The following is a 25155-nucleotide window of genomic DNA, read 5'->3' on the forward strand; positions in this document are numbered from 1 at the left end:
CAGCCTGCAACCCATATTGACATAATTTTTTAGCAACCCTGCGTATATCTTCTTTTTTTCAGATCCTCAGTCCGGCTTTTCTTTCCGAACACCGAACCGAGCATCAGGGGCTACTGTCTATGCGGTATTACATTGCATATTTTTAACTTCTTACCTCAAAGCCTGATAGAAGGCTATTGCAGGCTTCGGTCAGCCCGCTCTTGGCAAGCTGTACCTTCTGAATCACCGCACTCATAATAGTGCGGTGTTCTTCCTCGATGGAAGCGCTCTGCAGCGCCTCCAACAAATTGTCCGGCGCCTCCGGTTGGACGGAAGCTGCCGGCGTCACGGTCTTGCCCTTCGTGCGAAGGGGCCGCCGGCCGGACTCCGGAACCACTGCGGGTTCTGATGTGGAGTCCGGCGCAAAGTCCGGGAGGCCGCCTTGTGGCGCCTCCGGAGCCTCCCCCTGATGGGTCCCTTCTTGGGATCCCACCTCGGCGTCCTCGGTGTCGCGAGGGGTGGAGGCGGTCGGGATGGAGTCTACATCCGACGGAGCCAACGACCCGCTCGATGAAGCGGGGAGATCATCATTGGCCGGACTACAGGCAGCATGCGGCATCAGAATGACACTATGTGACGCAGAAAAAGAAATTATAAATCATTCAGGAATCCGGATACTTACGATCTCGCCGGAGGCCTGGCCCTTGAAGGCCATTCTTCCTCGCCAACGTTGATGTTGGCGGAGCTGTCCGGGGGAATAGTCCTTCCCCTCTTGGACCCTTCGGCCTCCCCTGTTGGGGAAGCCTTCCTCTTCCTCTCTCCCTCCTCTGGGAGAGAGTCCTCTTTCTCCTCCTCGTTTTCGGGGGAGGAGTCCGCCCCGGAGTCGTCGGACACCTGAAAACGGGAACTCTTTCGAGCACCCGTGGCCTCCTTCTTGGCCTTCTTCTCCGGCACCACGTGCGGTGCCGGAACCAGCAGCCTCGCTAGATGGGCGTCTACTGGGTTTTCTGGCATAGGAGCCGGGCAGATAATCTGCTCCGCCTTCCTCATCCAGTCCTGTCAAAGGAAAAGGGGAAATTAAAACCCGCATAGAGTCAAACTATGAAAAGCAAGTGTCCCGTAAAGGGGTAGAATCACTTACCTCGTCGGCTTGACGCTGCGAGCGAAATCCGCGATCTTCAGTCGCGGATGCGGGGGCTTCGGCGCCCTTAAACAGCACCCTCCAGGCGCCTTCGTACGTCGTGTCGAAGAGCCCGCTCAGCGCCTGGTGCTGCTCCGGATTGAACTCCCACAGATTGAATGCCCGCTCCTGGCATGGGAGAATCCGGCGGACGAGCATGACTTGGACCACGTTAACCAGCCTGAGCTTCTTCACCAGCTTCTGGATACAGGCTTGGAGTCCCGTCAGCTCCTCCGAACTACCCCACAGCAAGCCCTTCTCTTTCCAGGAGGTGAGCTGCGTGGGGATACCAGATCTGAACTCGGGGGCCGCCGCCCACGTAGGGTCGCGCGGCTCGGTGATATAGAACCACCCCGATTGCCACCCCTTGACGGATTCCACGAAGGCCCCTTCGAACCAAAGGACGTTGGGCATCTTGCCCAACATGGCGCCTCCGCACTCCGCTTGAGTGCCCTTCACTACCTTCGGCTTGACATTGAAGGTCTTGAGCCACAAGCCGAAGTGGGGCTGGATGCAGAGGAAGGCCTCGCACACGACGATAAACGCCGAGATGTTGAGGATGAAGTTCGGCGCCAGATCATGGAAATCCAGGCCGTAGTAGAACATGAGCCCCCGGACAAAGGGGTGAAGTGGAAAGCCCAGTCCGCGGAGGAAGTGGGGAAGAAAAACGACCCTCTCATGGGGCCTGGGGGTGGGGATGAGCTGCCCCTCGTCGGGCAGCCGGTGCGCAATGTCGCCGGACAGGTAGCCGGCGCTGCGCAGTCTTTCGATGTGCTCCTCCGTAACGGAGGAGGTCATCCACTTGCCTCCCGCTCCAGACATGACTGGGGAAGGTTGAGACGAGATGTGCGGGCTTGGGCGCTGGAGCTCGAGTGCGCGGAGATGGATAAGCAAAGGAGGAAGAAGGCGTAGGTGAAAAGGTGAATCCTTATCCCTTATATGGGCGGGCGAAGTCTACGCGTCCCCCACCGGCCTGGTAAAACTCGCTTATCCCCCAAGCGTCACCATCAATGGCGCGGTTGGGTTACCCACGTCCGTATTGATGAGAATCCCGGATTAAGGGGGAACACGATCTCTGCTTCGACAAGACGTGCCAAGGAAACCGCTTCGCTAAATGCGCTGAGGTGGTAGAGTAAAAAACGATTCAAGTAATGGCTTGGTAGTGGCGTGACGTCATGCCGCAAAAAACGTCAGCAGATTGAACTTGTGTATATATTATTCTCTCTACGGTGGAATGTGGAATTTATTTTGCAGAGCCGGACACTATCCTGGTGTTCACAATCTTCTATCATTCGGAGGAGGAACCCGCCTTGCAATGCCAAGCAATATACGCGCCAGACTTATCGTCATTGAAGCCTGGTTCAGGGGCTACTGAGGGAGTCCCGGATTAGGGGGTGTCCGGATAGCCGGACTACCATCATCGGCAGAACTATCATCGGCCGGACTATCATCATCATCGACCGGACTCCAAGACTATGAAGATACAAGATTGAAGACTTTGTCCCGTGTCCGGATGGGAGTTTCCTTGGCGTGGAAGGCAAGCTTGGCGATACGGATACGTAGATCTCCTACTATTGTAACCGACTCTATGTAACCCTAGCCCTCTCCGGTGTCTATATAAACCGGATGGCTCTAGTCCGTAGGACACGACAACAACAACCATTACAATCATACCATAGGCTAGCTTCTAGGGTTTAGCCTCCTTGATCTCGTGGTAGATCCACTCTTGTAAACATCCATAATATCAATAGCAATCAAGCAGGACGTAGGGTTTTACCTCCATCAAGAGGGCCCGAACCTGGGTAAAACATCGTGTCCCTCGTCTCCTGTTACCATCCGCCTAGACGCACAGTTCGGGACCCCCTACCCGAGATCCGCCGGTTTTGACACCGACATTGATCCTTTTAGATGTGATAATCTTTCTTTTGAATATGCGGCTATATGCCATGATTAACTACGTAAAACGGTATTGGTAGGAATTGTCCACAATGTTGATTTTGCAAACATCATTAGTTCAGTAAACATTTTATGTAATTCACATTTACTTGAGCGGGGTGTGGCATCTAATGCTCCTAACTTATATCCCCTTAAGATGAGATAATTCATCTCCGAGCCTAGGCACATCTACTCCCTAAGAACATCAAATCATCAATAATAGCAAAAGAAACAACTCCAATTTATTTTTGTGGTAAAAGATGCTTGAGTGTGTGATGTCAATGCCAAATTTGGTGAACTTTGGACATTCCAGTTTGGAAGTGAAAAGGTTCGGTTATAGAATTAAATAACAAAAACTATATAAAGCAAATAGTGGAGTAATGCAGATTGCACTATTTGCCATTTTGAGTCATGTCAATGCTTTTCTTTTTGGTCCAGAATATAGGATAAAAAACAAAAAACAAAATACTCCCTCCATCCCAAAATAAGTGTCACAAACAAAGTTGTACTAAGCTTGAGACACTTATTTTGGGACGGAGGGAGTATGTAGTAGTCAAATATACACATGATTGTAAAACATGGTGAGATAATAGCAAGCATGTGCATGTCTACTTGTACCACTTTATGAAATTTATTCCACTGCATAATATTACCCGTTCCAAATTTATTCCACTCCATAATATTACGTTTTAGTGTTAGATAGATCCATATCTAGAAAAATCTAAGACAAGTAATTCAAGACAGAGGGAGTGAAATAGTAAGCCACCAAACTACTAATTAAAACTCAAATTACTACCAACAATCTTGGTGACACAATAGTTTTAATATATAACATAGCTAATTGGAATTCACACTACTTATTACTTGTTCACTATACATTTTCTTTTCAGATTATAACATAGTTTAATTCTTGATGATGTAAACATAAATAAGCTAACTAAAAGTTTCTCATATATTCTGGTACTATAACTTGTGGCTGCAGCATGAGAGCAGATACTTCTATATCTTGATTAGAGAGAAAATCGGGAGGGTCCTGATGAAAGGGTCTTCCAACATCCATGGTGGGTCCCGGCCATAGCTCGCGGAGGTCAAAGAAGGATGAGGTTGTGTCCCGGTGGCTCGGGCGGAGGGAGATGGGGCTGGGAGGTGGTACATTTTGTGTCATGGTCGGATGTCTTTAAATAGTAGCGGGAGCCCGAGCAGATGAAGTGACGGCTTGAATGCATTCCACCGAAGTTGGTTTCTCATTCGCCGCGCTGGCGTTCATGTCGGGCAGGCAGGCAAAAGGTTAGCCCACTTGAAAGCGGTAGGAAGCCGTCCCTGTCGGTACTAAGACCGAATTATCTTGGGTAGGGGGTTCCCAGCTGTGGATCTGGGATCAATGGATAACAGGAGACAGGGAACACGACTTTTACCAAGACCCGGGCCCTCTCGAAGAGGTAAAACCCTACGTCCTGCTTTGATTATATTGATGTGATGGAGTATCGAGTACAAGAGATGATCTACCTCGAGATAGTATGTTGTGTTCTAAACCCTAAGACTTGTAATTGTGCCTCTACAGACTACCCCCTCCCCCGGCTTATATAGATGGCAGGGGTACCTAGGTTTACACATATGGTCGATTGCCAACTAGGGATAAACATGCCGGATACAAGAGTTGTCCTTAAAGTACATGACAAGTCTTCGGTGGTTTCCATCTTGCTCACGACGATGTTAACAGCTTTGGCCATCCTCCTGGCGGTGGCCACTGGGTCTCAGTTCGACCCATAGGTGGTAGACCACATGGGCTAGTACCCCCTAGTCCGGACACCCTCAGTCACGTCATAACCGACCTTAACGCACCCCAGGGAGCGAGCGCACGTGCGCGAGCGGTCGGCCGAATAACCTTTCTCTATCACTGCATCGGTGTGACTGCCACGCCATTTGGGTGGCATGTGGCAGTGACCGGCCACGTCCACTCGGACCGGCATGGATACTGCGCAGGGAGTTTGCTTTGCAATTTGTGGGATTTCGGACATTCGGCCATGCGGTGGACGTTCGCTACACGAGGTTAGATGACCTAAAGTGTAGCAGGCGATTTGGTCCATGAAGTTTGAGTTGCCCTTACTAAAGTTGACCTCCGGTAAACACGCAGCTGCATGCATGCATGCATGTGTCAGTGCCACTGCCACGCACGGGCACGCGCACGCGCTTGCCTCCATCGTAGGTCTCTGCTGCCCTTTGCTGATACTGCAACGCGCTTCTGCTGTACCGATCGATAATGTAGCCGTGACCACCACCAGCAGCAACGTACTCCATGAGTCTGCATGCATGAGTTGGCTGGACCAGTTCGTGTGCACTTGTCTCACTCACGTCGATCATGAATGTGTTTTGTCGCCTACAAACTAAAGATCGGCGGAAAAACTGGTTGCGAGTGGGAAACACCCTCTACGTAGCCGATGCAGAGGTTCACCACTACGTAGTCTGTGCATGGGCATGGTTTGGTTGTACAGATCAAACAGTTGAGGCTATAGAGATCAAACAGTCGTGGCCGTAGTCCGTAGAGATGGAGTGCAGCAGAGCAGAGCATGCAGTTCATGCACGCACGCGTGCATGTGACATTGTAATATTCAGGGGTTATCCTACTCCTATAAAAATCTGAGTTGATGATGATGGTGTGCCTGTCATCTTTCACCAATAGCCGTCGGATCTAGATCTGACACATACAAAACAAATTGCTGTAGTTTTGCAAAAAGACGCCCGCAATTGTTTTCATATTACAAACAATTCCTTGTCTTTCATAATCAGCCTTATCTCTTCCCCACCACATCCAGAAGGTCATGGAACAATCACCCCCAATCTTAGTGTTCCGTGCAATGCATGAGCATCTTACTAGTCTATGAAAACACCACTCTATCTGTCCACTGAAATAATTTGGATGTTCCCTGCAGCAAAGATGGAGCGTGAACCTAAGGCTGCGTTGTGCTAACCCAGAAAAGGAGGCAGAATATGCCCTAAAAATAATAAAATAATAAAGGTGATCAAGTCAAAAGGGTCCCAGGCATGGCATGATTTATTTGTGAATAAACACCAGCCATGCACCACCAACTGCTACAGTGATCAGCCTGGCTGAAAGGGTCCGATCTCCCATGTTTATACTGTGTGGCACTGGTGCAAACGGCATCTCCATAGATCGAATTGCCCTTTGCAACATGGGTCATCTCATACCTTGACTTTGCACTCCAAAACTCAGCATGCCAGCTACAGCACATGTACTTTTAGTTCTGTTCTGCTGACCAATCGCTCCATCTACCAGTTAGTATTTTCATATGTAATAAATGTTGATAGATCGAGGGATTCTCCTCCTACTGTAAAAGGTGAGAAAGAACACAGGTTCTGAGGCCATGCTTGGATCCAAGGGACTATTTTTAGTCTGACTAAAACTAGTCTTTTTTAGAGGCTAAAGTTCCAATCATCCCTGACTAAAGAGAGGCTAGGACTAGTCTTGAAACTAAAAAAATTTAGTCAGGGAAACCATACTAAAATATGGATTAGTCCTCTCTCTCCTCATTTAACTCCTCTCTTTAACACATGCGAGATCAGGATTGGAGGGTTTGGAAGATAATAAATGCTCATTAACTCATTTTAGTCTATTTAGTATTTGTATTCAAGCATGGGTGTGGCTAGCAAATTTTAGTCCCACTACTTTTAGTCATGGGACTAAAACGTATCCAAGCACCCTCTGAGCCTCTGAATGCCACAGTAGAGTTCTGAGCAACTCTATCTGCATAAATTTGTCCAATGAAATGCAGCACTCAGGTTCTAAAAATGATAGTACTATTATTGAGCAAGAGACATGTATCTATACATTACTTACTACTCTCACAAGTGACTGTATATAGCAACTCACTTTAGAATCGTTGCAATTTTCTCGGAGAAAAAGCATGAGCGATAACCCGGTCCGAGATCCCCAAGATTAAGTCCAAGATAACACCAAATGCAATCCCAATCCACACAACGATAATTACTCTGACCAGAAAGGGTTTCCTTGGACCCTGTCTGCATGCATGGCCGTCAGCTCAATCGCTTTCAGCATCTATCGACGGGACGTGAGGTTTCATACTACAAAAGTGCAGAAAGAGATCACATGAGGCAATCTTTCTGCATCATGTCTCTCAGTGGGGGTAATATGAGAAGATTTCGGAATATGAGAATAGATCTTCCCACCCATTATGTAGCCACCACCAGCACCTGAAAGCTGCGGCCTATTTCTTAAGCTTCCTTATATATGCGGCTTTCAGGCTTTGCGACCCGGTCATGATGGTGGCTTGGCCCGGTAAACCAGCGACAGTTGAAAACTTTGGCGTTTCTAGCTCACCTTTTGACAGTGATCAGTGATCAGAACGTGCCTGATTTGGACATGTTGTTTCAGTGGAATGTATACGGCTCTTGTACTACTGCCAGTGCTTTTCGAGTGAGGCTGCATGAGTCTCCGTTTGAACATGGAAATGATTCCCGCTTTTTCTGCAGCTTTGTTTGTGTGCCTGGTGCTAATTTGACAGGGCAAGGCAGCAAATGGGATGTTGTTTTCAGAGATTCTTGATTCAGACAAGGAATAGGTTGGAAAATCTCTCTTGTGAGGAATTCAGGGTACGTATATTATTCTTCTGAATGGACCATTTTTTCCTGATAAAAGGGTACTTCCATTGAATGCTGAACGAGCCATGCATGTTCAAAGATGCATGCCTGACATTTTACTGACTGTTGTATGGAAATTCTATCTCTTTCTTGGACTGATAAATTAATCAGTGGCTCGCCATTTGAAGGCAGCGACAATATGGTCACTGATCCAAGTTGAACCATGCCGGAGCGCAGTCCAAGGGCTGAACCTTGACTTGGGGTGAGGTTAATTAACTAAGCTAGTAGTCCAACTATTTAACTGGATTTAGTCAAGCTACCTACTGGCCTCCTTGAGTCATGATTGCATCATGCCTTGCAAGCATCAACCATCTAATTTCGAATTCATTTTCCCTGCCCCAGTCTCAATAGGTCTCTTACGCCATAAGCAAACTCTCAAACATACGGAATCTTTACTTGTTTTAAACTGTTGACCAGTTGACATGGTACACTCCTACGCTTGGATTAAGAAGAATCTTTGATCTTGTACTTGTGTTGGAATCTTGCAGAAGTTACATAATTACAATTCTTATTTCTAGACCGATATGATGTCGCTAGCTTAGATTAGCTAAGTAGAGCTGTAGAAATACTTGTGGCGCGTGCACTCTTTGATCCAGGTATCTTTCTGCATGTGAAAAAACAACTAGCAGAAAGGGTGGTGAGTTTCCAGGAAATCGTGTAGTACTTTCAGCAGGCTATTCATTCCGATGAAGCCTAACCCTTATAGCTCCAATCTAGCATCTATTCTCTCTTTCCAAAAATGCAACCCTGCAATAATTTTATCATATTGAGTTTCATTGAGTTTATAGAATAATTACGCACTTTCTCGTTGGGAATTAGTCCATTTATCTCCTTGCTCTCCTCTGCCCCATCAAGGCGATAAAGTAGAGGCTCTATTCCTCACCATCCACCGCCTGCGTCGAGCCTATGTGCCCCCTCCCCCTTCGACTACCTCTCCGGTCGCGAGAGGTGTGGGAACCTGGTGCCTCAATGTCGGCTTGTAGATAGGTTAGTGCTTCATCATGGATAGCTCGTGGTGGTGGCAGCACAGTCCAACAATTGTGGTCCCCTTGAGCCTTCCCATATCAATGGTGTCATCTACGACGGCGTCGATGGCTTGATGGGGTAGATTTCTGCCGGCCATTCTAATCTCTTGGTTAGGGTTTCCAGGGTTTGTCAGTGGTGGCTTCCCTTTGCAATTGTCTTTGTCATGTTGGTGCGACTTTCGATGCGGCATGAAGCTTGCAAGAAAGAATGGGGGCTTGGATCTACGACTATTTCGGCAGTCACATATTCTTCCTCAGGGAGTTGATTCAGCAGGACCGCGACCTTGGTGACTTCACGTGTGCGATCAATGACGACGGCCTAACTCCAGCGACGGAGAGGTTTGCAGCGTCGCGGCATTGGCCCGTTCAGGGAAAAAGATGACCAACCATAGCTATACCTGTCCATGGGAACCCCGGCCTGAAAAAGCCCGACCTGACCCAACCCGGTCTTGCCTTGCCCGCGGGCCTGGGCCTGGGCCTGAATTTTGAGCCTGAAGGCCGGGTCGAGCTTGGGCTTGGCATATTTGCGTTTTAGGGAAGAGGCTCGGCCTGAGGCTCGACGGGCTTTTCATTTGATGGGCCGGGCCTGGGCCTAAAATCTAGGCCGAATGGTCAGGCCGGGCCAGGCTCGGGCCTACGTTTTGTGCTACGGGTTTTATTAGACCCAGCCCGAAGCCCAGCCCAACCCGACTTATGGCCAGGTATAGGCATAGCCTATAGGGACTTCAACCTAATTTATTTATTTTTCAATGGTATTTCTAGTGCTTGTTGAGTAGAATCCTGATTAAGCTTATAGACCAAATTATAACATCTTGTTATTTTTGTGCGTCGAGAAAATAATATCTTCTTGTTTTTTTTATGACAGTAGTGATCGTCGGTGGTCTCAAAATATAGATGTAACTTTTATTATGTTTGAGATGTTTTGCCTTTTCAGTGCTTTTTTTTCAGTTATAGATCTGATAATTTTTGACAAAAAAGAGACATCTTGTCGTTGGAGACCTAATTTTAGGGCGGTCGGCCGGCGATCCGAGAGAGGGACGTGTGCGCAGCACCGGATTCCAGAAACAGGAGCTATGTTGCTATTGCTAGCCCCGTTCAACGGCAAGAAGAGTCGTCTTGTCCAGGTTTCCCCGGCCGTGACCAAGCGTACGTAATTCCTACACTCGTTTGGTCAGCATTCTCAGGCGTGATCAGTCTCACCCCCGTGCTCCCTCCTCAGAGCATCTCCAACAGCCGCTGAACGCGCCGCGCGCAAAAAATGGCTTTAGCGCGCGCTCATCGCCTGTTTTGGCGCGACGCGCAGCGCCAGCTCCAGTCGCCGCGCTAAAATGAAGCGCGCGCGTGCCGCTCCAGCAGGCGCGCAAAAATTGCAGCGCGCGCTCATTCTACAAACTAGGATATAGGCATTGAAAAACATATAAACTAGATAGATTGCATAGAATTTTAAACGATACAAAGGTATTTTACATCGAAAACATAGATTGCATAATTTAAAAACGACAAACGATAAAAAACTAAATAGATAGCATAAAAAACTACTCTAAGTCGCTATCATCATCATCACCATTATCATCCTCGGCGGTGTCGTCCGAGGTTGATAGCCATATGTCCAACCAACGATCATCCTCGGGGGTGAAGATCGTCCCACGACCTGCTGCAACGAGATCGGTCTGCTCGTTCGCCATGAAGGGGAACGTAGTAATTTCAAAAAAATTCCTACGCACACGCAAGATCATGGTGATGGCATAGCAACGAGAGGAGAGAGTGTTGTCCACGTACCCTCGTAGACCGTAAGCGGAAGCGTTAGCACAACGCGGTTGATGTAGTCGTACGTCTTCACGATCCGACCGATCCAAGCACCGAACGTATGGCACCTCCGAGTTCAGCACACGTTCAGCTCGATGACGATCCCCGGGCTCCGATCCAGCAAAGCTTCGGGGATGAGTTCCGTCAGCACGACGGCGTGGTGACGATGATGATGTTCTACCGGCGCAGGGCTTCGCCTAAACTCCGCGACGATATGACCGAGGTGGAATATGGTGGAGGGGGGCACCACACACGGCTAAGGAACGATCCGTAGATCAACTTGTGTCTCTGGGGTGCCCCCTGCCCCCGTATATAAAGAAGGGAGGGGGAGGCCGGCCGGCCCCTTGTGCGCGCCAAGGGAGGAGGAATCCTCCTCCTAGTAGGAGTAGGACTCCTCCTTTCCTACTCCTACTAGGAGGGGGAAGGAAGGGGGAGAGGGGGAAGGAAAAAGGGGGGGCGCCGCCCCCCTCCTAGTCCAATTCGGACCAGAGGGTGGAGGGGGCGCGCGGCCCATGCTGGCCGCCCCTCTCTCCTTTCCCCTAAGGCCCATAAGGCCCAATACTCTCCGGGGGGTTCCGGTAACCCCCCCGGCACTCCGGTTTTCTCCGAAATCACCCGGAACACTTCCGGTGTCCGAATATAGTCGTCCAATATATCAATCTTTGTGTCTCGACCATTTCGAGACTCCTCGTCATGTCCGTGATCACATCCGGGACTTCGAACAAACTTCGGTACATCAAAACTTATAAACTCATAATAAAATTGTCATCGTAACGTTAAGCGTGCGGACCCTACGGGTTCGAGAACTATGTAGACATGACCTAGAACTATTCTCGGTCAATAACCAATAGCGGAACCTGGATGCCCATATTGGTTCCTACATATTCTACGAAGATCTTTATCGGTCAAACCGCATAACAACATACGTTGTTCCCTTTGTCATCGGTATGTTACTTGCCCGAGATTTGATCGTCGGTATCCAATACCTAGTTCAATCTCGTTACTGGCAAGTCTCTTTACTCGTTCCGTAATGCATCATTCCGTAACCAACTCATTTGGTCACATTTCTTGCAAGGCTTATAAAGATGTGCATTACTGAGAGGGCCCAGAGATACCTCTCCGACAATTGGAGTGACAAAACCTAATCTCGAAATACGCCACCTCAACATGTACCTTCGGAGACACCTGTAGTACTCCTTTATAATCACCCAGTTACGTTGTGACGTTTGGTAGTACCCAAAGTGTTCCTCCCGTAAACGGGAGTTGCATAATTCTCATAGTTACAGGAACATGTATAAGTCATGAAGAAAGCAATAGCAACATACTAAACAATCAAGTGCTAGGCTAACGGAATGGGTTATGTCAATCACATCATTCTCCTAATGATGTGATCCCATTAATCAAATGACAACTCTTTTGTCCATGGCTAGGAAACATAACCATCTTTGATAAACGAGCTAGTGAAGTAGAGGCATACTAGTGACACTATGTTTGTCTATGTATTCACACATGTATTATATTTCCGATTAATACAATTCTAGCATGAATAATAAACATTTTTCATGAAATAAGGAAATAAATAATAACTTTATTATTGCCTCTAGGGCATATTTCCTTCAGTCTCCCACTTGCACTAGAGTCAATAATCTAGTTCACATCACTATGTGATTTAACACCAATATTCACATCTGCATGTGATTAATACCCATAGTTCACATCATCATGTGATCAACACCCAAAGGGTTTACTAGAGTCATCCAGATTGAGACTTAGAGTCATCTGGATTGGTGTAAAAGCTTGCATCGTTGTAACTTTTACGACGGGCTCTTTTATCACCTCCATAATCGAGAAACGTCTCCTTAGTCCTCACTAAGGATATTCTTGACCCATGTATAGTGATCTACTTATTAGATCAAAATTGTATTCCTTTGCCATAACACAGAGCAAGGTATACAATAGGTCTGGTTCACAGCATAGCATACTTTATAGAACCTATGACTGAGGCATAGGGAATGACTTTTCATTCTCTTTCTATTTTCTGCAATGGTCGGGTCTTGAGTCTTACTCAACTTCACACCTTGTAACACAGGCAAGAACTCCTTCTTTGACTATTCCATTTTGAACTATTTCAAAAGTTTATCAAGGTATGTACTCATTGAAAAATCTTATCAAGCGTCTTGATCTATCTATATAGATCTTGATGCTCAATGTGTAAGCAGCTTCACTGAGGTCTTGCTTTGAAAAACTCTTATTCAAGTATCCTTTCATGCTATCCAGAATTTCCATATCATTTCCAATTAACAATATGTCATCCACATATAATATTAGAAATGCTACAGAGCTCCCACTCACTTTCTTGTACATACAGACTTCTTCAAAAGTCTGTATAAAACCATATGCTTTGATCAACTCATCAAAGCGTATATTCCAACTCCGAGATGCTTGCACCAGTCCATTGATGGATTGCTGGAGCTTGCACACTTTGTTAGCATCTTTAGGATTGACAAAAACTTTCTGGTTGCATCATATACAACTCTTCTTTAATAAATCCATTAAGGAATGCAGTTTTGACATCTATTTGCCAGATTTCATAAAATGTGGCAATTGCTAACATGATTCAGACAAACTTAAGCTTCGATACGAGTGAGAAAATCTCATCGTATTCAACACCTTGAACTTGTTGAAAACATTTCGCAACAAGTCGAGCTTAGTAGATAGTAACACTACTATCAATGTCCGTCTTCCTCTTGAAGATCCATTTATTTAACATGGTTTGCTGATCATTGAGAAAGTCAATCAAAGTCCATACTTTGTTCTCATACATGGATCATATCTCAGATTTTATGGCCTCAAGCCATTTCGTGGAATCTGGGCTCATCATCGCTTCCTCATAGTTCGTAGGTTCATCATGGTCTAGTAACATGACTTCCGGAACAGGATTACCGTACCACTCTGGTGTGAATCTTACTCTGGAAGACCTACGAGGTTCTGTAGTAACTTAATTTGAAGTTTCATGATCATCATCATTAACTTCCTCACTAATTGGTGTAGTAGTCACAGGAACAGATTTCTGTGATGAACTACTTTCCAACAAGGGAGCAGGTACAGTTACCTCATCAAGTTCTACTTTCCTCCCACTCACTTCTTTCGAGAGAAACTCCTTCTCTAGAAAGGATCCATTCTTAGCAATGAATAACTTGCCTTCCGATCTGTGATAGAAGGTGTACCCAATAGTTAACTTTGGGTATTCTATGAAGACGCACTTCTCCGATTTGGGTTTGAGCTTATCAGGTTGAAACTTTTTTCATATAAGCATCGCAACTCCAAACTTTAAGAAATGACAGCTTAGGTTTACTGCTAAACCATAGTTCATACGGTGTCGTCTCAACGGATTTAGATGGTGCCCTTTTAAACGTGAATGCAGCTGTCTCTAATGCACAACCCCAAAACGATAGTGGTAAAACCGATAAGAGACATCATAGATCGCACCATATCCAATAAAGTGCGGTTACGACGTTCGGACACACCATAAAGCTGTGGTGTTCCAGGTGGCATGAGTTTGTGAAACTATTCCACATTGTTTTAATTGAAGACCAAACTCGTAACTCAAATATTCGTCTCCACGATCAGATCGCAGAAACTTTATTTTCTTGTTATGATGATTTTTCCACTTCACTCTATAATTCTTTGAACCTTTCAACTATTTCAGACTTATGTTTCATCAAGTAGATATACCCATATCTGCTCAAATCATCTTGTGAAGGTCAGAAAATAACGATATTTGCCACGAGCGTCAACACTCATTGGATCGCATACATCGGTATGTATTATTTCCAATAAGTCAGTAGCTCGTTCTATTATTCTGGAGAACGGAGTTTTAGTCATCTTGCCCAATAGGCACGGTTCGCAAGCATCAAATGATTCATCACCAAGTGATTCCGAAAATCCATCTTTATGGAGTTTCTTCATGCGCTTTACACCGATATGACCCAAACGGCAGTGCCACAAATAAGTTGCACTATCATTATTAACTTTGCACCTTTTTGGCTTCAATATTATGAATATGTGTATTACTACGATCGAGATCCAACAAACCATTTTCGTTGGTGTGTATGACCATAGAAGGTTCTATTCATGTAAACAGAACAACAATTATTCTCTAACTTAAATGAATAACCGTATTGCAATAAACATGATCAAATCATATTCATGCTCAACGCAAACACCAAATAACACTTATTTAGGTTCAACACTAATCCCGAAAGTATAGGGAGTGTGCGATGATGATCATATTAATCTTGGAACCACTTCCAACATACATCGTCACTTCACCCTTAACTAGTCTCTGTTTATTCTGCAATCCCATTTCGAGTTACTAATCTTAGCAACTGAACTAGTATCAAATACTGAGAGGTTGCTATAAACACTAGTAAAGTACACATCAATATCAAATATACTTATGTTCACTTTGCCATCCTTCTTATCCGCCAATCACTTGGGGTAGTTCCGCTTCCAGTGACCAGTCCCTTTGCAGTAGAAGCACTTAGTCTCAGGCTTAGGACCAGATTTGGGCTTCTTCACTTGAGCAGCAACTTGCTTGCCGTTCTTCTTGAAGTTCCCTTTCTTCCCTTTGCCCTTTTCTTGAAACTAGTGGTCTTGTCAACCATCAACACTTGATGTTTTTCTTGATTTCTACCTTCATTTAATTCAGCATCACGAAGATCTTGGGAATCGTTTCCGTTCTCCCTTGCATATTATAGTTCATCACAAAGTTCTACTAACTTGGTGATGGTGACTAGAGTATTCTGTCAATCATTTTCTTATCTGGAAGATTAACTCCCACTTGATTCAAGCGATTGAAGTACTCAGACAATCTGAGCACATGCTCACTAGTTGAGCGATTCTCCTCCATCTTTTAGCAATAGAACTTGTTGGAGACTTCATATCTCTCAACTCGGGTATTTGCTTGAAATATTTACTTCAATTCCTGGAACATCTCATATGGTCCATGACGTTCAAAACATCTTTGAAGTCCCGATTCTAAGCCGTTAAGCATGGTGCACTAAACTATCAAGTAGTCATCATATTGAGCTAGCCAAACGTTCATAATGTCTACATCTGCTCCTGCAATAGGTATGTCACCTAGCGGTGCATCAAGGACATAATTCTTCTGTGCAGCAATGAGGATAAACCTCAGATCACGGACCAAGTCCGCATCATTGCTCCTAACATTTTTCAACATAGTTTTCTCTAGGAACACATATAAAAATAAACATATGAAAGCAACAACGCGAGCTATTGTTCTACAATATAATTTGCAAAATACTACCAGGACTAAGTTCATGATAAATTTAAGTTCAATTAATCATATTACTTAAGAACTCCCACTTAGACAGACATCTCTCGAGTCATCTAAGTGATCACGTGATCCAAATCAACTAAACCATAACCGATCATCACATGAGATGGAGTAGTTTTCAATGATGAACATCACTATGTTGATCATATCTACTATATGATTCACGCTCGACCTTTTGGTCTCCGTGTTCCGAGGCCATATCTGCATATGCTAGGCTCGTCAAGTTTAACCTGAGTATTCCGCGTGTGCAAAACTGGCTTGCACCCGTTGTAGATGGACGTAGAGCTTATCACACCCGATCATCACGTGGTGTCTGGGCACGACGAACTTTGGCAACGGTGCATACTCAGGGAGAACACTTCTTGATAATTAGTGAGAGATCATCTTAAAATGCTACCGTCAATCAAAGCAAGAATAAGATGTATAATAGATAAACATCACATGCAATCAATATAAGTGATATGATATGGCCATCATCATCTTGTGCTTGTGATCTCCATCTTCGAAGCACCGTCATGATCACCATCGTCACCGGCGCGACACCTTGATCTCCATCGTAGCATCGTTGTCGTCTCGCCAACTATTGCTTCTACGACTATCGCTACCGCTTAGTGATAAAGTAAAGCAATTACAGGGCGTTTGCATTTCATACAATAAAGCGACAACCATATGGCTCCTGCCAGTTACCGATAACTTCGGTTACAAAACATGATCATCTCATACAATAAAATATAGCATCACGTCTTGACCATATCACATCACAACATGCCCTGCAAAAACAAGTTAGACGTCCTCTACTTTGTTGTTGCAAATTTTACGTGGCTGCTACGGGCTTTTAGCAAGAACCGTTCTTACCTACACATAAAAACCACAACGATAGTTTGTCAAGTTGGTGCTGTTTTAAACTTCGCAAGGACCGGGCGTAGCCACACTCGATTCAGCTAAAGTGAGAGAGACAGACACCCGCCAGCCACCTTTAAGCACGAGTGCTCGTAACGGTGAAACCAGTCTCGCATAAGCGTACGCGTAATGTCGGTCTGGGCCGCTTCATCTCACAATACCGCCGAACCAAAGTATGACATGCTGGTAAGAAGTATGACTTGTATCGCCCACAACTCACTTGTGTTCTACTCGTGCATATAACATCAACGCATAAAACCAGGCTCTGATACCACTAAAGGGGAACGTAGTAATTTCAAAAAAATTCCTACGCACACGCAAGAACATGGTGATGGCATAGCAACGAGAGGGGAGAGTGTTGTCCACGTACCCTCGTAGACCGTAAGCGGAAGCGTTAGCACAACGCGGTTGGTGTAGTCGTACATCTTCACGATTCGACCGATCAAAGCACCGTACGTACGGCACCTCCGAGTTCAGCACACGTTCAGCTCGATGACGATCCCCGGGCTCCGATCCAGCAAAGCTTCGGGGATGAGTTCCGTCAGCACGACGTCATGGTGACGATGATGATGTTCTACTAGCGCAGGGCTTCGCCTAAACTCCGCGACGATATGACCGAGGTGGAATATGGTGGAGGTGGGCACCGCACACGGCTAAGGAACGATCCGTAGATCAACTTGTGTCTCTGGGGTGCCCCCCTGCCCCCGTATATAAAGGAGGGAGGGGGGAAGGCCGGCCGGCCCCTTGTGCGCAACAAGGGACGAGGAATCCTCCTCCTAGTAGGAGTAGGACTCCTCCTTTCCTACTCCTACTAGGAGGGGAAAGGAAGGGGGAGAGGGGGAAGGAAAAAGGGGGGGCGCCGCCCCCCCCTCCTAGTCCAATTCGGACCAGAGGGTGGAGGGGGCGCGCGGCCCATGCTGGCCGCCCCTCTCTCCTTTCCCCTAAGGCCCATAAGGCCCAATACTCTCCCGGGGGGTTCCGGTAACCCCCCCCCCCCCGGCACTCCGGTTTTCTCCAAAATCACCCGGAACACTTCCGGTGTACGAATATAGTCGTCCAATATATCAATCTTTATGTCTCGACCATTTCGAGACTCCTCGTCATGTCCGTGATCACATCCGGGACTCTGAACAAACTTCGGTACATCAAAACTTATAAACTCATAATAAAACTGTCATCGTAACGTTAAGCGTGCGGACCCTACGGATTCGAGAACTATGTAGACATGACCTAGAACTATTCTCGGTCAATAACCAATAGCGGAACCTGGATGCCCATATGGGTTCCTACATATTCTATGAAGATCTTTATCGGTCAAACCCGCATAACAACATACGTTGTTCCCTTTGTCATCGGTATGTTACTTGCCCGAGATTTGATCGTCGGTATCCAATACCTAGTTCAATCTCGTTACTGGCAAGTCTCTTTACTCGTTCCGTAATGCATCATTCCGTAACCAACTCATTTGGTCACATTGCTTGCAAGGCTTATAAAGATGTGCATTACCGAGAGGGCCCAGAGATACCTCTCCGACAATCGGAGTGACAAAACCTAATCTCGAAATACGCCAACTCAACATGTACCTTCGGAGACACCTGTAGTACTCCTTTATAATCACCCAGTTACGTTGTGATGTTTGGTAGTACCCAAAGTGTTCCTCCGGTAAACGGGAGTTGCATAATTCTCATAGTTACAGGAACATGTATAAGTCATGAAGAAAGCAATAGCAACATACTAAACGATCAAGTGCTAGGCTAACGGAATGGGTCATGTCAGTCACATCATCCTCCTAATGATGTGATCCCATTAATCAAATGACAACTCTTTTGTCCATGGCTAGGAAACATAACCATCTTTGATAAACGAGCTAGTCAAGTAGAGGCATACTAGTGACACTAGGTTTGTCTATGTATTCACACATGTATTATGTTTCCGGTTAATACAATTCTAGCATGAATAATAAACATTTATCATGAAATAAGGAAATAAATAATAACTTTATTATTGCCTCTAGGGCATATTTCCTTCAAGCCAACGCCTTCCGCCGACGCCTGTCCAACCGCGCCTCGCGGCGCCTTCGCGTGTCCTCCTCGCGACGCCTTGCCCAGTAGGCTTGCTCGTAGGCGACGTCCTCCGGGTGGCGCCGGCACCACTCTGCCATGACCCGCTCGTCCTCCTGGGCGACGAGGAGGCGGCGCTGCCGCTCGGCGTGCTCCGCACGGTCTTGTGCCGTGTTCAGATGAGGCGGCGGGGCGACGGCGAGCGCTTGCTAGAGCGTGTACACGTCTTGGGAGTTCATCTGGCCGCGCGGCCGGCCCAGGCGCCACGCCGCCGCGTCATACGCGCGGGCGGCCTCGCGCGCCGTTCCGTACGTGCCGAGGCCGAGCCGGAGATCGCCGGAGCGTATCTCAGCGTAGTAGCCGCCGTTGGGGCGCAGGCGGACGCCGCGGTAGCCGGACGCTCCTCGATGGTGCGGCGGCATGGCGGGACGCTGAAGCGGCGTGTGGCAGAGAGGGAAGGAAGAAGAGGCGTGGAGAGGCGCGTGGCGCGCGCCGCACTTTATAGACGCGCCGGAAGCGGTGCGCAAAAAATGAGGCGCGAGCTGGCGCCTTTTCGCGCGCGCGCAAATGATTCCCTCGCGCGATTATCCCGCCACCGCTGGAGCGCGGCAAAACGCCCCGCGCGCGCAAAAAGCTGCGTTTACCGCGCGCGTCGTTTCGCGCGGCTGTTGGAGATGCTCTCAGTCTGAAACCACCCATGAAACTATCTTTTCCAAAAAAAACTTTACTAGCCGCCGGCTGCCACGACGAGAAGGAATCCTGCGACAAATCATCGGAGAAACTACTGGTCTGAACCCATGAGTGCACTGTTGATCTGAATCCAAATAAAAACTCCGAGTTTTCTGACGTGTCGCCGAAGAAGAGACGCATGGGGTTCCACGTCGACGGGGCCTAAACTATATACAAGATGCTACCACAAACTGCATGAAAACATATACTCCCTCCGTTCCAAAATATAGCGCGTCCTTGGTTTCCATGCTTCAACTTTGACCATTAATTTAATCAACAAGACCGACTGCGGCGGGCGAAAAAATTATACCAATGAATTCGTATTAAAAAAAGTTTTTAATTATATAATTTTTGATCCCGCCGCAGTCGGTCTCGTGGGTTAAATTTATGATCAAAGTTGAACCTCGAAAAGCGTGGGCGCGCTATATTTTGGAACGGAGGGAGTATATAAAAATAATCATCATATATCTTGGAGGAAGAGAACGACCATGATGCTTGTTGTCGTAGCGATCGATGCCGATTAGGTGAGGATGGGATGGGCCCAACTATTTTACTACCCCAAACTTTTGTACAATGTCAACTCAAACGTACATGAGCCCTCACTACAAAGGTAGCCACTCAGGATAAATTAGAGCATGCTTGGATACGTTTTAGTCCCATGACTAAAAATAGTGGGACTAAAACTTGTTAGTCTCACCCATGCTTGGATCCAAGTACTAAAGAGACTAAAATCTAGTTATTGAGCATTTATTATCCTCCAAACCCTCCAATCCAGAACTAAGGAGAGGAATTAAATGAGGAGAGAGAGAGCTAATACATATTTTAGTAGGTTTCCCATGACTAAAAGATTTTAGCCTCAAGACTAGTCCTAGCCTCTCTTTAGTCAGGGGTGCTTGGAACTTTAGCCTCTAAAAGAGACTATTTTTAGTCAGACTAAAAATAGTCCCTTGTATCCAAGCACCCTCTTAGTTAAGATGTTTGGACTCTGGCTACCTTGCTAAACTGAGCACTAAAATAAGGGTACATATGGGTTTGTAGCTTAGCAGTTTGCTCTGCCATTTGACATATTATCCAGCGAGCTAGCTACCAGGTCGCATCGATCATGTCACTAAATAAAGTAGTATCCTTTCTTTTTTCTAGAAGAAGTTGCTGTGTCATTGTTAATTTGTGGACACCAGTGACCCTGCTGCCTCTGATGCAGATCTGCGTTTGACTCTGGTTTGGCCGGTTGCAACTGCAAGTTGCAGCTGTTTATGTGTTCTGTCTGACAACAGCAATGCCGAAGACTCTTGGCAAACCGCCGAATTACTGAACAGTGGCAAAGATTCCTACTCCATCGTAGTGCTCCTATACTATAATTCGACGATCAACTGATCTTCTGCCATGTCCGCGTCTCAACTACTCTGAATTTCTTTGCGGGTTAGTATAGTGCCTTGACTGATGAAGAGCTTGCATTCAGACCAGGCGTTGATGGGCTTCAACGCTTGACTATATGTGGTGTAGATGTATGTGGATTGACAAATATAAATTCAAGTTATATATTTGCATGTCAATTTTGTTGCAATCCTGAAATCTCGTTATTGTCATGGTTGTTGAATGTTGAGTAAGCATGATCAGCTTAAAATAACTTTGATGACTTGTAGAAATGTGGCCGTGTTGTGTCAAGACCAAGTCATATGTGTCGAGTCGATGAACGTGTCATTCATTTCGACTGATGTCCTAATTCAAATAGTAAACTTAATTACCTTGAGATTCTGTTAGATGTGAGAATCTTTCTATCATATATGCGTCGATATGTCATAATTAACTATATATACTGGCATTGCCCGGGGTTGTCCAAAATGTCAATTTTGCAAACATCATTACACGAGTAAACATTTTTTTACCGTCATTTTACTCGTGCGGTGTGGCATCTAGTCTATGTGACACCTTTTTTTCGAAAAGGAGGATGGCCCCGGCCTCTGCATCTGAAGATGCATACGGTCATTTTATTGATTATTCTCGAGGATCTTACAAAATATAACAACAATATGTCTGAATCCGCCATCTTGACAGCATCTGCCGCTACTCCTATCCAAATGATGAAGGGGTGCAAGCTGGGCCACATACCCATACCTCTTACCTAAGCCTAACATCTAAAGCCGGAGGCCCCAACCGAGCCATCTGTCGGGTCCGGAGCTCAAACCGGTCTGACGCACTCACATGTGTCGTCGCCGCCATCTTCCACTGGTCCATCTTCAGAGCAGATTGAGGTGACAACCTTGGCAAGTCCTCCGCCGCCACCACGACGCCAAACGGCGACCTCCACCTATGCGAGCCTTGGCAGGTCCTCTGCCATTGACGCCACCATGACGCCAGCCGACGACCTTCACCTACGCGAGTCCATCTCCAAGCAACGGGCGTAAATCAATATTGGGAAAGGACCGCACCACCGTCGTCGCCCACCACCCACAAGCGCCACCCAACCCCAAGGTTCCCAAAGCAGCGCCTTCAAGAAGGGAACGGCGCCGTGAGAGCCGTCGCCGCCCAATAGAGTTAGGGCTTTCGCCCGGGAGACCTAGGGAAAGTGAAGTGAGGAGATCAGTCCATACCGACGCCTCCAAGGAGAGAAACGACGCCCTCAGGCGTCGCCGCCGGCGCGGCCGGTCATGGTCGGCCAGGGATTTCGCCCGAACTAGATCTCCGCCAGCAGCAGCACCTCCTGTACAGAACCGACGACCAAGAGGAAGCGCGGTCCGACCAGGCTGGCCCGCACACCGAACAGGGGAGGAAGGGAGGCGCTAGATCGCGCACACTGACCGCCACAGAAGCCGTCACCGGCCGCCCGCGCGGCTGGGACACCGGATCCACCACCCGCACGGTTGTTAGCCGGCCGTGCCTTACCAATGGAGCCGCCTTTCCAGATCCGGGGTTCGCCACACAGGAGCAGGGCAACCGAGGCCCCACCACCACCATCCTTGGCGCCCCAGGCTTGCCCGGTGGCTGCCTCAGGTGGCGGCGAGGGAGGGAGGAGGGGGGTGAGGAGGAGGGCGACTAGGATTGGGAGGAGGAGGCGGTTGTTCCTAAAAATGGGAGAGAATTTCACTTCCCGATCTCTGCACCAACTAGGGATGCATACAACCATTTTAGTATGAGTACCAAGATAAACATGGTCCTCAGAATTTTTTAAATGAGTATCAAGATAGTTCTTGATGCGTGATTTCACCACACACCAAACTTGATCCTCAATAAATGGGAGAAAACCCATGTGCATCACTTGTCAATTCTAGGAATTGAACTAGGTTCGTTAAGCCGCACAACCGCATGTCTATGTGACACCTACTCCCTCCGTTCCAAAATAGATGACTCGACTTTGTACTAACTTTAGTATAAAGTTAGTACAAAGTCGAGTCATCTATTGAGTATCTGTTACTAATATGGTCGGTTGTAGCACATCCTGACTTGACTATAAGCTAAGGGCTCTCAGCTTGGCTGCAGCTCGCTGGTCTTTGTTGTTCACCACCATTTTTTCGATAAAGAGTGGATTTATTGACTTCAAATGGAACATGAAGAGGATATAAACATAATGAGCACACGCCTGGCCTTTTCTGCACCCGATCAACACTAACACATGCACACACAAAACACGCCAACAAAAACTCATATAAAACCAAAGTTATGGGTAAGCGAGGGAAAAAACAAAGCGATCAGATCATTGATCGGCAAACTACTGCAATGACCATATATGTACCAACCATCTCATGACACCGCACGAGGACAAGATTCTTGTATCCAACTCAGATGATGTTCATTGATGTTGTGTGCATGTGGTCGGCGACAGTAGCCATTGTCTGGCAGAAATAGGGAGCAAGAGGATCATGGGAGGAGCTTATTGAAGAATCTCTTGAATGTTTTCAGTTTGAATGTCTCTAGGTGCTAAATGAATGTTGCCAAGCTAGCAAACAATACAGTGTTCAGCGACGAAATAGATATTAAACATGCGACTCCGGCTGGCCGGAGCTAGAGGCACAATCGGTGTACCTCGGTGGCGTGCATATTGTCCTCGTGAGACCTGGTTTAGCCGTCGGAGAAGACGACCTTGAACCAGTCCTTCTCCTTGGGCACTCCGCTCTCATAGCCTGCCGTTTTCTCTTGCAGTAAACGCGGTCACTTGGGGGGGGGTCGGTTCACAGGTGACCTACAGACATCTAGCCTGCCAACAGAAAAATGCAAGAACTGTTGCCCTTAAGTATGTTTGATGTTGATGACAATATAAATATAGAGGACTAATCACATTTGATTTGGATTTTAGTCCCCATGAAATTATTGTGTGTGGATCACATGGACCCATTTAAATGATTATGGCTCAAGGACAGAGAAACAAAGATACATTTATATAGGCATAGGCTTTTCCGTTTGTTCTCTAGTATAGGGATCCTGCAATATTAAGAGGGGGTCGATGGTGTCTCGCAAAAAGATAAGCTCGTGATCACGGTTTCGAACATACTCCACTTCCACTCATATGTGTTCCCACTTCTATCCAATGCTCATATGACCCCCATGCACATGCTATTAGCCCTGATAATTTTCTTCACTAATGTCTCAAATAGGCCTATTAAACCATAACAAGTGTTCTCTATGCCACCGTATGTCTGGTATACATTGGATGTACGGTTCATCGTCACTGCACCAGATGTCTGGTCTTACCTTCACCTAACTAGAGCACCATATTTAGGGCCGGCATTCTACTCCATACCGGATGTCCGGCATCTACTTATGCCACAAATGTCTGGTACTTACCGAAAATCCAGTACCCACCTATCCAGAGAGGATGCATTCCGGGCCAGACTTCTAGTACCCAACAGATGTCCGGTGACCACATATACCACTAGATGCCCCATATATACCGAATGCCCCCAGTCCCGTTTTCACTGTGTTCTTCGTATAACCGTATGCACTTTATAGCCATCGGATGTCCGATACTTACAGTCTGTTTACACTACAACAACCTCATTTGGTCGGATTATATACACCCATGTCCCACTCTGGGAGAACGTGAACTACTCACTTTGAAAGAACCCTAGAACACCAAGGTCTCCCTTTCACTTCCTCCTACACCAAATCCAAGATCCCAGAGTGATTTGTGAGAGTTCTTGAGAGATTTTCCACTAAGTGATAGATCCACTCCTTCCCCTTGGCTTCACTAAAGGAAGTCATGATTTGAGCAACTCTTGATCTTTTCCCTATCGTTCCTGTTACTCTTGGAGGCTGGAGACTCCTAGGTGGTTGGAGTTCTTCAGAGAGGACTCAATTGTTGTGGTTACCCCCAAAAATTTTTATGAAGGTGTGAAGACCACCGCAAGCTCACTACTACTGGTTGATAATCACCTTCATGATGATATCTCAAGGGGAGAATATGGTGAGCCTTCGTGTAACATCCATCCCTCCAGCGCTGACTAGCTTCCCTCTAGGGAAGTGAAAACCGGGATACATTCTTGTCTCCGGAGTTTCCATTATCCCTAACCC

This window comes from Triticum aestivum, chromosome 1B (assembly GCF_018294505.1).
Source record: "Triticum aestivum cultivar Chinese Spring chromosome 1B, IWGSC CS RefSeq v2.1, whole genome shotgun sequence".
In the NCBI taxonomy this organism is placed as follows: domain Eukaryota; kingdom Viridiplantae; phylum Streptophyta; class Magnoliopsida; order Poales; family Poaceae; genus Triticum; species Triticum aestivum.